Consider the following 13,609-nt stretch of genomic DNA (forward strand, 5'->3'; position numbering starts at 1 on the left):
ACATTCTAAAACCCCGAAGTGTCGAAGTGTCGGTCCTGTCGGACACTCCAACATGCCTCGGACACGGTTTTGATACAATCAAGACATGGTAGGGGCTTTTTTATAAATTAAAAACTTTTTGGGGGCAGTTTTGTAAATATAAAAACATTTTGAGTGCATTTTTATAAATGTAAAAACTTATAAAACCTGAAGTTTATAAGTTTGGGGGCAGTTTTGTAAACTTAAAAACTCCTGAAGTCCAAAATTAGAAGTAAGCATTTCATATTTTGATTGAATTTTGTGTGTTTTGAATTTTTGATTCACTGTTGTCTATTGCAAAGATAACAGAGGCTGATTAATTTGATTGGGTGTGTATTATTTTTCATATCTGTAAAATTATTATAAATTAAGGGAAGTGTTATTGTTGGATATATGTCAACAATGTGTGATAAAATTATATATGCTAATAAATAATAAATGCAAATAAGAAATCAACAGAGTATGAACAATGAAATAATATTGAACAGAGACATTGAAGATTGAGGCTTGCGTACCGCAATGTCCTAGAAACAGAAATTTCGTTCATAGTGTTTGTAGTTTACGGACGTCTGCTTTGTTGACTTGTATTAGGATTCCTATAATTGTGGGATTCCTACTGCAATTGGTTTCCTAGTTTAGGATGTAATTATTATTTCCCATATATGTATAGGGTTGTATATATACCTTGTTTTGATATGAAATAAAATCATTCATTGAAAAGCATTCTTTCTTCTTGGCACCAGAGCCGGGTTAGAAAACACTGAACCCTAATTTTTTTTTTTCTGCCGTGTACCTAATCCATTGCAGCGAGCAACCTTAGGATTGTTGCTGCCCGTGCACTGACCGATTGCAGCGAGCACCAGATAAGGTGTTGCTGCCCTTTTGATTTGTCCAACGTGTTCTAGGTCCCCTCATCGTTGCTGTTTTTTCTTCTCTGCCTAGTTGTGTCAGTCAACACCGAAGCAACAGAGAGATGGCTGAAGAAAAAGGGGCTGGTTCATAGATTGTTTCAGCGGCTGCTCCAATTATGATGCAGTCAGAGAATTCAAGCTTTAATATTGGTATGGTTTTGGATGAAAAGAACTATGATTTATGGGCTCCTCTCATTCAAATCCATATTGCTGGAAGGAAAAAGATGGGATATCTTCATGGGTCTATCAAGGCACCTAGCGAAGACGATCCTAAATATGATGATTGGTTTTCTGAAGATCAAAAACTTAAGAGTTGGTTTTGTCTTCAATGAAGCCCGAGATTATGAAACGGTACATTCGGTTGTCTACATCGAAGGAGATTTGGGACTCCTTGAAGGCAGCCTACTTTGATGAGAATGACGAGGCTAGAATTTATTCATTGAATTAGAAGGCATCCCGTCTGCGTCAGAATGGCCGACCCTTAGCTACCTATTTTGGGGAGCTCACTGAGATCTTCCAAGAATTGGATCACTTTAATAAAGTATCCATGGAGTGTGAGAATGACATCAAAGTGTTTCAGAAATCCACTGAGAGACAACGGGTCTATGTGTTTCTATGTGTTTCTTGGTGGTCTCGATGATGGGTTTGATCAGGTGCGTGGAGAAGTGCTGCGGAAGGATCCCTCACTTGGCCTGCAGGCTTCTTATGCCTATGTTCGTCGAGAAGCCGATCGAAAGGAAGCAATGAAGACAGAGGTTGACAAGGGAGAGTCTGCTGCCATGGCAGCAAGGGCCTGTGGATCATCTAGTGGGTCAAACCGAGAAGGGGTACAACACCGGCCTGGATCAACTCGGCCGAGCCAGACAAGCCGGGATAGTCCATAAGGTAAGTGCCCACACTGTGGCCTGACGGGACACTCCAAGAGTCGTTGTTTTGAGCTGATTGGATATCCCGAGAATTGGGATAAGACTCGTGATCCTCGGTGCAACAAATCTCGAGCCTCCATTGCTGAAACCAAGAATGATTCGGATCAGATAGCGGACAAGGCATCTGCCATAATAGCTGCGGCAGAAAGTGATGGTAAGGCACTTAGTACTTCTACTTCTGTTATGAATAATACATGGATAATTGATTCCAGAGCTACTGAACAAATGACTTGTGATTCTAGACAGGTTCCATCACTAAAAAAATCCACACAAACTGAGGTCAATGTTGCTAATGGTAATGTCGTCCTTGTTATTGGGGAAGGCGCTGTTTCCCTTTCCGATACCATGAAACTTGACACTGTTCTTGTGGTTCCCTCTCTAAATTATAATTTGTTGTCAGTTGCTCAAATAACCCTTGCCTTACATTGTTTGGTTATTTTTTGGCCCTATTTTTGTGTTTTTAAGGACATCTGGACGCGGAAGACGATTGGTTATGGTATTAGAAGAGGGAAACTTTATTACTTGGAGTTGATCACCAGTAGTTCTAGCTTGCTGACTCAAGCTCTCTCCGTCGATGATTCTCAAGGGATTACTAATAAAGTGTCAGACATCTGGATGTGGCACCGGCGCCTTGGGCATGCTTCCTTCGGTTATCTGCATAAGTTATTTCCTAGTTTGTTTGTCAAGAATGATGTTTCTCAGTTTAAGTGTGATGTTTGTGAAATGGCTAAGAGCCATCGAACCTCTTTTCCTCCCAGTTTAAATAAAAGTACCGTTCCTTTTATGATTGTGCATTCTGATGTATGGGGACCGTCAAAAGTAGCCATTCTTGGTGGTGCTCATTGGTTTGTTACTTTTATTGATGATTGTACCCGCATGACTTGGGTTATTTTGTTAAAGTCAAAGAGTGAAGTTAGTTCGGCCTTCCAACGGTTTCATAAAATGATTGTTGTACAATACAACAGGAATATCCAGGTTCTTCGCAGTGACAATGGGGGAGAATATGTTCATATGGAACTTCGTTCATTCTTAGAGTTGCATGGTATTGTTTATCAGACCACGTGTCCGTATACTCCTCAACAGAATGGGGTTGCATAAAGGAAAAATCGACACTTGTTGGAAATGGTTTGTGCTTCCCTACTTGCGGCACATCTGCCGCTCAATTATTGGGGAGAGGCACTTACGTCTGCAACTTATCTTATTAATCGCCTTCCATCTCGGACTCTCAACTTCCATACGCCATTTCAGGCTCTCACATCTCAGACTAGCAGCCCCCCGACTCCCAATCTTCCCCCACGGGTCATCGGATGTGTTGCGTTTGTTCACCTCCATCCACCTCAACGGAAAACTAAACTTGAACCTAGAGCTCTTCGTTGTGTTTTTTTGGGGTATGCTACTACCCAGAAAGGGTATCGTTGTTATCATCCTTCAACTCAAAAGATGTTTATTACTCAGGATGTGAGTTTTCACGAGAATGACATGTTCTTTGGTTCCTCCTCGTCCTCACTTCAGGGGGAGTACCACAATGATGAAGTTCTGACTCACGATAATAGGGACGTGCTGAGCTTGGAGTACACGGCTTCTGGAATAGGGCAACAGCCCACGGCACCTAGGGAAGGGCAGCAGCCCGTGCCCGTGACACCTGGAGAAGGGCAGCAGCCCGTGTTTTCTGGGTTTAGTCCTACCGAGCAGCCTACTGAGGAGCAGCCAACAAGTCAAGAAGAGGAGGAGCCCACGGGTCTCACGAGTATTGAGTTGGAAGATGAGATGCAGCCGCCCAATTGCAGTGAAACAGAGCAGCAATTACAGCATGTGTCGCGAGATACTACTTCTCATAACCAATCGTCTTCTATACCGGATGCACCTCCACTTCGTCGCCTTCCATAGCGTATTAATAGAGGTATTCCCAAACCCACTTATGAGGCAGATCCTGAGTGTAAACACAAGTATTCCATGAGTGAGCCAAACTCTGATTCCAGAGTGAGATACCCATTAAACCATTATGTGCCTACTTGTCACCTGTCAGAATCAAATAAGTCATTTGTATATCAATTAGCTACTGTATCTATTCCTAACAGTGTGCAGGAGGCGTTAGCAAATTCCTGCTGGAAAGATGCAATGAACGAGGAATTGAGATCGTTGAAGAATAATGCTACCTGGGAAATAACTTACTTGCCAGCCGGAAAGAAAACAGTGGGATGCAAATGGGTTTATACAGTAAAATATAAAGCCGACGGAACGGTAGATCGCTTTAAAGCAAGATTGGTGGCAAAGGGGTATACACAGAAATATGGCATTGATTACACTGATACATTCGCACCAGTGGCAAAGATCAATACAGTTCGTGTTCTACTGTCCTTAGCAGCAAATCTGGATTGGCCTTTGCAACAGTTCGACGTAAAAAATGCTTTCCTCCATGGAGATCTGATTGAGGAGATTTACATGGACCTTCCACCAGGGTGCAGTGATTCGGACAGACGGAAACAAAAGGTATGTAGGCTCAAGAAATCACTGTATGGATTAAAGCAGTCTCCTAGAGCCTGGTTTGGTAGATTTACCAAGTCCATGAGGGCATTTGGGTATATACAGAGTAATTGGGATCACACGTTGTTTCTGAAACACCAGAACTGAAAGGTTACGGCTCTAATCGTGTATGTGGATGATATGGTGGTTACTGGTGATGATCATGTTGAGCAAGCAGCCTTGAAAAGTTATTTGTCCACAGAATTTGAAATGAAAAATCTTGGTCCTTTGAAATATTTTCTTGGGATTGAAGTATCAAGATGCAAGTCCGGGATATTTCTATCACAAAGGAAGTATGTTCTTGACCTGTTGGAAGAAACCAGTTTGACAGCATTAAGCCGGTGTCTACTCCGTTGGCCGAAGGAATGAAGTTGGGTATAGATCAGAACCAAGTACCGGTTGATAAAGGGAGGTATCAAAGGTTAGTATGAAGATTAATGTACTTGGCTCACACTAGACCCGATCTTGCTCATGCCTTAAGTGTGATTAGTCAATATATGCACAATCCAGGAAAACAACATATGAGTGCAGTTATGAGAATATTGAGTTACTTAAAGGGAAGCCCTGGTAAAGGAATTTTATTTCGGAAAAATGAGCATTTCGAAATTGAGTGCTATACGGATGCTGATTGGGCAGGATCGACGGATGATAGACGCTCGACATCTGGGTATTTCACCTTTGTTGGGGGAAATCTAGTAAAGTGGAGAAGCAAGAAGCAGAATGTCGTATCAAGGTCAAGTGCAGAAGCCGAATTTAGAGGCATGGCACTCGGTATTTGTGAACTCTTGTGGCTTAAGTTTCTGTTGCAAGATTTGGGTGTCAAACAAGGTCTGCCTATGAAGTTATTCTGTGACAATAAAGCTGCACGGGATATTGCTCATAATCTTGTGCAACATGATCGGACCAAGCATGTAGAGGTTGATCGGTTCTTTATTAAAAAGAAGCTAGATAATAAAGTAATTGAGGTTCCTTCCATAGGAACGGACGACCAAGTAGCAGATATTCTCACGAAGGCGGTTTCTAGTAACAAGTTCTCCAGATTTCTAGACAAGTTGGGCATGTGCAACATCTATGGACCAACTTGAGGGGGAGTGTTGACTTGTATTAGGATTCCTATAATTGTGGGATTCCTACTGCAATTGGTTTCCTAGTTTAGGATGTAATTATTCTTTCCCTTATTCTTTCCCATATCTGTATAGAGTTGTATATATACCTTGTTTTGATATGAAATAAAATCATTCATTGAAAAGCATTCTTTCTTCTTGCTTCACCAAGATTCAACGATCAAATCAGAATTCCAGCACCGGAAAACTTGGCTTCTGGCGAATTTCTATGTGATTCTCTCCGTAAGGATGTTTTGGGTTATAGAAGAAGAATTGTATTTTCAGTGTTCTAAATGTCATGCAAATGGATGTATATAGAATATGATTATGTATGTTCACAACAGGTATGAGGAAGGGATGCATCTGTTGGGAGACATCTTCTCAGACGGATGTTTTCTTTCTGCGTTTTTTCACACTTCAGACTTCATCTGAAAAAATAAGTCTGTTGGTAAAAAAATAATTAATTAAATCTGAAAACAATTAATTAATTTAATTATTAGAGCCCGAGCCCGAGCCCAAGCCCAGAGCCCTAAGGCCCGTGAGCCCAATTTTAGTCTCCAATGCCTATCACTCTAATCTCTTTCTATAATGGACAAAGCCTTATAAAGTAAGGAAACCTTTTGGGAATGGCCAATGTGGGACAAAAAAATTTCTACTCAAAATTTCCAACAATTAGCACTTCAAAAATCACATTTTATATTCCTCTGTATTTTTCTTTCCAAATATAAAAGGTTTGGAGTGTAGAATGAGATTTTTAGAGTACCAATAACAATTCCCTAAATTCATTATATTTTAATCACCATGTTCTACCCGCATTTGTATTCTTATCTTTTGAGATTTGGCGTGTAGCCGTGTCTGCGTGTCGCATGTTGCCGTATCAAGATCCATACAAGATAGATGTTGATGGATCCTAAATTGGTCTTGAGGGAACGAGGGTAGCAATGTAAAACAGCGAATCAGGTCATGCAACAACTAGAAAATGCATCTAATTGGCTAAAAAATTTATTAAGAAACTAGTTTTCCTTCGATGCTATCCATTGCAGATCAACACATCACTCGATCGACACAAACATGCACATATGGGTCTCCTCAGCTTGATAACTGTTGTCATTATGAAATTAAATCCAAGTGACATCTAAACGTGTTAGATATTTCTCAAGCTAAATGAGGTTTCTGGAAAGGTCCGACTGGCAGGGAATATCGAGTGATCGGTAGGATGAAGGTAGAACCCATGTCTAAGGAAAGCTGATACGGACGACCAGTCCAATGGGAGCGACTAGTCGTCTTAGTATGCATAATTTAAGTTATTGCACCTCTTTGAAGATGCAGTTGTGTTTATTCTAATTAAAGATTTAATACTCCGCCGTATATATTATGAAAACCACTCTAAGTTTGAAATTAAATTCAAATGATTAGACATGTCTTTTTGAAGTAGTGCTTCTTAATCATAAGGTGCAAACCAAGAGATGCAAGGCTTTCCATGATTGTCTAACCACTTCAGAATGGGACACTTAAACCTCCATAAATAGTGGATGAATTTTGGAAGACCGTAGAATGAACAACCTATCAATATCCCCTACAAGCAGGCTTCTAATATATCTACCTTTTTACTGAAAACCCAAAGCAATGAGAACAATTTTCTGCAAATTTTGTTCTTGGTTCAAAACTTTGTTCTTTGTTATCTCTTATGTGAACTTTGACAAATAATAGGCGTAAGGTCAAGCTTCATTGTATATGTAGAGCTTATTTGCATATCCCTTTACACACTAAATGTGAAGGCGAATAAAGTTTGAATGATAGCATATTTATGCATGGCTTGAAGCAATCTTTCATCCTGTCATAACCATTCCCACATTTTCCAGAAAATTTTCCAACAGAATGTACTTCGTTGTTGCTATGAGTCGTACACAACACATGATTGACCATCATTCTAGGAACCTTCCCCAGGAGGTGTTAGAGAACGTTTTCTTTGTTGACGCGGAGTTTACGTAGAAAAAACTCATATTACTGAATGCTACCTTATAACAGGAGTCGTAATATTCACCTCTCACTTCATAACTACCATCTCCAATCTCTCTTATTGAATATAAGAGAAAATTGTAGGAATGGTTCCTTAATTTTAATTCAATTGGAGTAATGATCCTTTAATTTTAATTCAATTAGAGTAATGATCCCTTAACTAAAAATATGTGACTATTGGTTCGTTAACTCGTCAAAACGTACAGCTATATTCATTTTCATCAACTCCGTTAGAACTTCCGTCCAAATAAGTCACGTGCCTCAAAATAAGTCACGTGTCACACATGTGAGGCTAAATCAAGGGGCAATTATGGAAACCAACTAAGAAAAATTGTAGCAATGAACCTTAATTTTAACTCAATTAGAGAAATTGTCCCTCAGCTAATTTAATCTAATTAGAACAATGGTCCTTTTAATATGACTCATTTTGATGGAAGTTCTGATAAAGTTGACACAAAGGACCATAGCTACACGTTTTGGTGAGTTAAGAAACCAATGATTAGAGATTTTTAATTAAGGGACCATCGCTCCAATTGTGTTAAAGTTAAGGGATTATTGCTACAATTTTCTCGCAACATTAAGACACATTTGTCACTTAGTACTACAGTCTAGTAGTATTTCTCTTCACTTGTAAGTGAGAAGTGTTAAGTTCAATTTTGCCAAAGGTAAATTTGAACCATATTATTATGGCTCGCTCATTGTGAGGCTTAGTCAACTCCTCCATCTCTTAGAGTAAACAATACTGTTTATTAAAAAATAAAAACACAGTCTACAACGGTCACTGCTCAAGTACTTAATAAATTCAGTTAGTTGTCACTTCAACCAAAAAAATTGTGCAACTGAGTAGTTTAAGATGCAGTCTACTCTGCAAACTATATTACTATATATAATATAGTTCCTCGGTTGAGACTCGAGAGGGCAAAAGCTTCCAAAGCATTTGGAGGCCTGCTGTTTGACATTTTAACAGTTGTGCTAATCCAATGTTACAAAGCTATATTATATAAAAAAAACTAACCAAAAATTCTCAAAAACTTTAACTTTAATCAAAAGGATAAAATAGTGTTGTAAATAAATAATACCAGGAGTAACATTTCATAATAAAAATGTTCTTAACATTAAAAGTGAACAATACTAAAATTGTTTAATTAAGACTTACTATTATATATCCAAACTATATATAATATAGCTTCTTAGTTGAACAGTTGTGCTAATCCCGAATGTTTAGCTAAATTTTGTCAGTTTAGCTAGTTCTACATATAGTCTTTAAATACCAAATTTGTTAATTTTTGGGTTAAAATAGGTAGCTCCTGTTGTAATATAATATGTGAATTGCCCACATGAATAGTTTATTATTATTTATCCAAAGAAAAATCATATGGATTATTATTCATAAGAAGAAAAATAGATAGGTTACTATTCATGCACAATATTTCACTATTCATTTGAGGAAAGTTTGTAAAGTGAATAGTGTTTCTATAGATGAGAGCATACGGAACAAAGAAGATGTGAGAAGAAGAAGAAAGAGATGAGAGAAACTTACAGAGAAAAGAAAGAGGAGTTATGGAGGAAAAGGAAAAGAAGAGGAAAGAAGAGAGATGCGGAAGAAATTACCAGTGAGCCAGGCTATAGAGAAAAGAAAAAATAGTGAGAGTTATTTTGTACTCCTATTATTTCAAATAATGAAATAAAGTACTATTGCTGCCCCGAGGACGTAGGCACACTTGCAAAATCTCGTAAATATTGTGTCTTATTTACTTTATTCCACTGCACACATATCATCAACTTTACAACACGTTATCAACACAAGGAGCTCTCGTGTTGGTGAAAAGCACAACGCTATAAATCCGGTGAAGCACTACCTACCTCTCACCTCTGTCAGCTGGAATCTCGCAGATAAGAAAAACTTTTCATCTCATCTTCATATCTTTATATGACTAATTTTCTTAAAGTAAATATACATTTGGTTATATAACTATTATCATTATTATTGGCAGAAAATCTGACAGCCATATAAACAGCCTCTAAACTCCAACTTGCGGACCACGAATTGAGCTACTTCCTCATTAAAAGTTGTTCGTCTTCCTAGTACCTATAACATATCAAATTTTCAGAAAATTCCAACGGTGCGATCGTCATAGATGTCTGAAAGACCAACCCAGTTTCCAATTCGGCAAAAAATTGGACAGCCATCTTATGAGTACCTAAACTCCTTTTTAGTAGCTCAGATCTAAATTGTTTCTTCATGAAAGTTGTTCGGTATCCTCCTATCCATATCATACTAAAATTTGAGCCAAATCTAACGGTTTGATCTTCTCATAAGTCACAGGAACTACTCTTGACTCCAAAACTTATAGGAACCATTTCAATTTTTTTGAAACTCACTAGAGGAGGAATACCAATTGGGACTTATTGTTACTATTACTTCCTGGGTAACCAAAAGGACTTAGAACTGTGAAATGTAAAATAAAAAAGATGAAACAAAAGAAAGTGGCAGACAAAGAAAAAAAAAAGATGAAGACTTAATCATTGCTTTTTCTGTTTTGGCATATTTATGTGAATGGTACTGGTTTAAAGCCTTATCCCAAGTTTTATTTATTTATAGTGGGTGGAATTATTACCTTTTGGTTTAAAGCTTTGATATTTATATGAATGGTGCTGAATCAAAGCCCTTGTCACAAGTTTTATTTACTTAAAAAACAATTTATTTATCATGGCTAGAATTACCGCCTAATTTATTTAGTGTACTACATTTTATGATAAGTATATAAAAGGACCCGAAGTTCCTTGATCACATTAGAACCTGAAGTTCTTGATCCTCATCATATAAAATGATTGGACCCGAAGTTCCACCATTAAAAAAGATCAAACATGAAGTTCCTTGATCATCATTGTATAAAAAAAAATCGGACCCAAAGTTCCTTGATCAAATGAAAACCTGAAATTTTTGAATCAACTGAGAGAACAATAGTTCCTCAATCAAATTAAAGTGAAGGCTATAAGTGCCTTAGTCCACAGATTATTAAATGAGGGCCAGAAGTCCTTTGATTCATGTAAATGAGGATCATAAGTTCCTTAATTCATGTACAGATTAAGTATGGGTATGAGTTCCAAAAATATGAACCTAAAATGATGTCAATATTGAGAATAAATTTCAAGTCCATATGAATAATATTTTGACCTGAAGTTCAAAATATGAATAATGTTAAGAATTTGAAGTTCTAAAATTTTGTGTAGACATGTGTTATGTGTGGTATGAGTTAATTATCGCAATTTATGTCATACCTAAATTTCTTCTTTTTGAGAATAAGGAATGGTGAACTTAGCAAAGCTCGATTTTGTGACCATCGACATCTTACAGAAGAGATACTTTCATGAATTCATAATGCTCGAGAATTCATGTGGAAGCATATGATATTAGAAAAAATCTTTGCTTAAAGGCTCATTGATTCATATTAATGGAACTAGAAGTTTCCATAGTTTCCTATATCTAACAAACTGAACCAAAAGTTTCAGGCATGTATAAAACCAGAAGATAAGGAATTTTCCTATATATGTGTATATATATATATGTATATGTATATATATATATATATGTATATGTATATACACACAAATACATACATACATGTGCATACACATGAGTTACAACTACAAAAACAAACAAATGGGGGGCCTTCACAAAGGTTACTTATGTATATATATATATATATATATATATATATATATATATATATATGTATATGTATATACACACAAATACATACATACATGTGCATACACATGAGTTACAACTACAAAAACAAACAAATGGGGGGCCTTCACAAAGGTTACTTATGTGAAGCCTCAGTACTTGGAAGTACCCTAGAAGGGGGAGATACTGGAGATTGATTATGTGACGCCCCAGTACTTGGCAAAACACCAGAAGGGGAAGGCATCAGTTGCCTTTAGAATCTAGCCACAAATCTCTGGTGATCACTTTGAATCCAACTTTCGGATTCCTGCAGCTGGTCGAGCTTTCTTTTCATGCTTGTCTAGAAAATATTTGCAAGTTTGTGCAACTCTTTATTCTCGTGCTTGAGCCCTCAAATTTTTTGTCTAAGATTTGCCACCTCAACCATTAATGTTTCAACTTGGCGAGTTCGAGTAAGTAGACGTTGGCTCATGTTGAATATCGAACCTGCACATTGAACAATGAAAGTCAAAGAGTCTTGAACAGTCAATTCATTAGACCTTTTTGAAAGTATTATTTTGTCTCTGGGAGTGAGAAGGTTCCTAGCTACTACTGTAGCCATTATATCATCCCTCATCACACAGTCTTCAACCGTAAGAGGGCCGGCCATTAGAAGATAAAAAGGACGGGCTCCATATATTATTCTGACGTGGCTCGTGTGTATCTCCTCCAAGACTCAAATCTAAACAAAGGTTGGATGGGTAAGCCATTTTCAAAAATGATGAAAGAAAAAGGTTGGATAGAGTGAAATCTTAGAAATACAACAGAGATAATTTTCACAGGCAGGCAACCTTCAAAGCGTGCATTTTGAATACAATTGATACCCCTATAAAAGGAGAGGCAACACAGCCACCTGTTCAAAAATCGAAGAGACACCACTCTCCAAATTTCAAAAGCCGGATTTTCCTGAATAAAGTTTGTCAACATTTCTTAGACGCAATCTCAATTTTATGGATATCAATGACAACTCTATCAAAATATCTCTGGCAAAGTGAAACGCGTAAAGTTCACTATTCTAACTACACCATTGTTGCCAACAAGCGTGGGTGACAAGGCCACATCCGCACCACTACCTGCTATTGGGAAATCCCAGATATGTCGACCTTAGTCCTCCATGGCAAGGCACACCTTAAAAGAATAGTTTGTTACTATTCATCCAAAGAAAAATTAGATAGATTATTATTCATATAAAGAAAAACGGATGGGTTACTATTCATGCACATTATTTCACTATTCATTTGAGGAAAGTTTGTAAAGTAAATAGTGTTGCTATATTAATCTTTTGCCTATAAGATGAGAGCATATGGAGGAAGGAAGAAGTGAAAAGAAGAAGAAAGAGATGAGAGAAAAAACATTCAGATGAAAGAAAGAGGAGTTATGGAGGAAAAGGAAGAGAAGAGGAAAGAAGAGCCGGAAGAAATTACCAATGAGCCAGGTTAGAGAGAAAAAAGAAAATAATGAGAGTTATTTTGTACTTCTATTATTTCAAATAATAAAAGAAAATACTACTGCTGTCTCGATGACGTAAGCATACTTATCAAATCTCGTAAATATTGCATATTATTTACTTTATCATACTGCACACATATCGTCAACTTTACAACAGCTCCAAGTTTAAATCATGAAGAGCAAATTTGGAAAGATGGAGGTGTAGCAATGTATACACGAAACGAGACATGCCTCATCATCCCACTTTTATTTTGGCCACATTATTTCATTCTGATATACCCTCACCGATTTACGGCTTTTTGTTTTTGGCACCACATTCAGACACTCCCAACAAATTCTAGCCTAAATTATCATAGAAGAATTGCTAGCAAAACTCGCCTTGCCAAGATTCTCTCCTCGAGGCCTTCACGTGTATTCTCTCTTCACAACTTTAATGTGTATTCCACTCAATCGAAGAAATGGAATACACGCAGAGAAGAAAGAAAGGAATTTTCTTTTAAAAACTTGTCCAACCGTTGGCCAAAGCAAAACAAAAATGTTGAATGCTTGGCTCAAATATGTCTTTACGATCCGTGTAAAAATTATCGTTTCAGATAATTAAAACTAACGCTTTTGAGTCAATCAACAATGATTAGACGACAGTTCGTATCAAATTTTTGTATATTGCTATTCACATGTTTATTTTTACTGCTACACGTCACCTAGCCTCGTTCATTGAATCGAATAAATTAAAAAAAAAAAAAATCATGTCTAAAATTTAGCAGAGCTATGAGAAGTAAGTTCAGTGACAAAAATATCTCATATTTTGACATAGTAATTCATAGCATGAACATTCGATCGCAAGCACGCTGCGCGAAGATGCGTGTGAGAAGGAATTTCTGCTCATACTTTAGGAGTCAACTTGAACTTAACGAAAACTACGAGACAAAC

At 37.4% G+C, this 13,609-nt stretch overlaps 1 pseudogene; it reads left to right on the plus strand.

The window, feature by feature from the left end:
- The first annotated feature begins 991 nt into the window (after positions 1-991).
- On the plus strand, positions 992-2,773 carry LOC148689632 (uncharacterized; annotated as a pseudogene).
- The last annotated feature ends 10,836 nt before the right edge of the window (positions 2,774-13,609 follow it).

Source organism: Pyrus communis, chromosome 17 (genome assembly GCF_041283825.1).
Source record: "Pyrus communis isolate YQ-2024b chromosome 17, ASM4128382v1, whole genome shotgun sequence".
NCBI lineage: Eukaryota > Viridiplantae > Streptophyta > Magnoliopsida > Rosales > Rosaceae > Pyrus > Pyrus communis.